This window comes from Procambarus clarkii, chromosome 88, assembly GCF_040958095.1.
Source record: "Procambarus clarkii isolate CNS0578487 chromosome 88, FALCON_Pclarkii_2.0, whole genome shotgun sequence".
Taxonomy (NCBI): Eukaryota; Metazoa; Arthropoda; class Malacostraca; order Decapoda; family Cambaridae; genus Procambarus; species Procambarus clarkii.
Genome location: NC_091237.1, coordinates 2,434,573 through 2,437,813, shown reverse-complemented (window position 1 = coordinate 2,437,813; position 3,241 = coordinate 2,434,573).

Here is a 3,241-nt window from a genome sequence, read left to right as displayed (position 1 = left end):
TCTACACTAGTGATGGTGTTGTCTACACTAGTGATGGTGTTGTCTACACTAGCGATAATGTGGTTGTCTACACTAGCGATAGTGTGGTTGTCTACACTAGCGATAGTGTGGTTGTCTACAATAGCGATAGTGTGGTTGTCTACACTAGCGACAGTTTGGTTGTCTACACTAGCGATAGCGTGGTTGTCTACACTAGCGATAGCGTGGTTGTATACACTAGCGATAGTGTGGTTGTCTACACTAGCGATAGTGTGGTTGTCTACACTAACGATAGTGTGGTTGTCTACATTAGTGATAGTGTGGTTCTCTTCACTAGTGATAATGTGGTTGTCTACACTAGGGAGAGTGTGATTGTCTGCACTAGTAATGGGTGTGGTTGTCTACCCTAGTGATGGGTGTGGTTGTCTACACTAGTGATGGGTGTGGTTGTCTACGCTAGTGATAGGTGTGGTTGTCAACACTAGTGATGGGTGTGCTTGTCTACACTAGCGATAGTGTGGTTGTCTACACGCAATAGTGTGGTTGTCTACACTAGCGATAGTGTTGATGTTTACACTAGAGATTGTGTGGTTTTCTACACTAATGATATTGTGGTTGTCTACACTAGTGATGGTGTGGTTCTGTACACTAGTGATGGATGTGGTTGTCTGCACTAGTGATAGTGTGTGGTTGTCTACACTAGTGATGGTGTGGTTCTGTACACTAGTGATGGATGTGGTTGTCTGCACTAGTGATAGTGTGTGGTTGTGTACACTAGTGATGGGTGTGGTGGTCTACACTAGTGATGGGTGTGGTTGTCTACACTAGTGATAGTGAGGTTTTCTGAACTAGCGAAGGGTGTGGTTGTCTACACTAGTGAGGGTGTGGTTTTATACCCTAGTGATAGTGTGGTTGTCTACACTAGTGATAGTGTGGTTGTCTACACTAGTGATAGTGTGGTTGTCTACTCTACTGATGGGTGTGGATGTCTGCTCTAGCGATGGTGTGTGGTTGTCTACACTAGTGATGGGTGTGGTGGTCTACACTAGTGATGGGGGTGGTTGTCTACACTAGTGAGATTGAGGTTTTCTGAACTAGCAAAGGGTGTGGTTGTCTACACTAACGAGAGTGTGGTTGTCTACACTAGTGATAGTGTGATTGTCTACACTAGTGATAGTGTGGTTTACACTAGTGATAGTGTGGTTGTCTACACTAGCGAGAGTGTGGGTGTCTACATTAGTGATAGGTGTGGTTGTCTATACTAGTGATATGTGTGGTTGTCTACACTAGTGATGGGTGTGGTTGCCTACACTAGTAATGTGTGAGGTTGTCTACACTAGCGATAGTGTGGTTGTCTACACTAGTGATGGGTGTGGTTGTCTACACTAGTGATGGGTGTGGTTGTCTACACTAGTGATAGGTGTGGTTGTCTACACTAGTGATGGGTGTGGTAGTCTACAATAGTGATGGATGTGGATGTCTACACTAGTGATGGGTGTGGTTGTCTACACTAGTGATGGATGTGGTTGTCTACACTAGTGATGGACGTGATTGTCTACACTAGCGATGGTGTGGTTGTCTACACTAGTGATGGGTGTGGTTGTCTGCACTAGCGATAGTGTTGTTGTCAACACTAGTGATAGTGTGGTTGTCTACACTAGTGATAGTGTGGTTGTCTACACTAGTGATAGTATGGTTGTCTACACTAGTGATAGTGTGGTTGTCTACACTAGTGATAGCGTGGTTGTCTACACTAGTGATAGTGTGGTTGTTTACACTAGTGATAATGTGGTTGTTTACACTAGTGATAGTGTGGTTGTCTACACTAGTGATCGGTGTGGTTTTCTACACTAGTGATGGGTGTGGTTGTCTACACTAGCGATAGTGTGGTTGTCTACACTAGCGATAGTGTGGTTGTCTACACTAGCGAGAGTGTGGGTGTCTACATTAGTGATAGGTGTGGTTGTCTACACTAGTGATAGTGTGGTTGTCTACACTAGCGAGAGTGTAGGTGTCTACATTAGTGATAGGTGTGGTTGTCTACACTAGTGATAGTGTGGTTGTTAACACTACTGATGGGTGTGGTTGTCTACACTAGCTACACTAGTGATGGGTGTGGTTGTCTACACTAGTGATGTGTGGTTGTCTACACTAGTGATGGGTGTTGTTGTCTACACTAGTGATGTGTGAGGTTGTCTACACTATTAATGTGTGAGGTTGTCTACACTAGCGATAGTGTGGTTGTCTACGCTAGTGATGGTGTGGTTGTCTACACTAGCGATAGTGTGGTTGTCTACACTAGCGATAGTGTGGTTGTCTACACTAGTGATGGTGTGGTTGTCTACACTAGCGATAGTGTGGTTGTCTACACTAGTGATGGATGTGGTTGTCTACACTAGTGATGGTGTGGTTGTCTACACTAGTGATGGTGTGGTTGTCTACACTAGCGATAGTGTGGTTGTCTACACTAGTGATGGATGTGGTTGTCTACACTAGTGATGGATGTGGTTGTCTACACTAGTGATGGATGTGGTTGTCTACACTAGTGATGGATGTGGTTGTCTATACTAGTGATGGATGTGGTTGTCTACACTAGTGATGGATGTGGTTGTCTACACTAGCGATAGTGTGGTTGTCTACACTAGCGATAGTGTGGTTGTCTACACTAGTGATGGTGTGGTTGTCTACACTAGCGATAGTGTGGTTGTCTACACTAGTGATGGATGTGGTTGTCTACACTAGTGATGGTGTGGTTGTCTACACTAGTGATGGTGTGGTTGTCTACACTAGCGATAGTGTGGTTGTCTACACTAGTGATGGATGTGGTTGTCTACACTAGTGATGGATGTGGTTGTCTACACTAGTGATGGATGTGGTTGTCTACACTAGTGATGGATGTGGTTGTCTATACTAGTGATGGATGTGGTTGTCTACACTAGTGATGGATGTGGTTGTCTACACTAGTGATGGATGTGGTTGTCTACACTAGTGATGGATGTGGTTGTCTACACTAGTGATGGATGTGGTTGTCTACACTAGTGATGGATGTGGTTGTCTACACTAGTGATGGATGTTGTTGTCTACACTAGTGATGGATGTGGTTGTCTACACTAGTGATGGATGTGGTTGTCTACACTAGTGATGGATGTGGTTGTCTACACTAGTGATGGATGTGGTTGTCTACACTAGTGATGGATGTGGTTGTCTACACTAGTGATGGATGTGGTTGTCTACACTAGTGATGGATGTGGTTGTCTACACT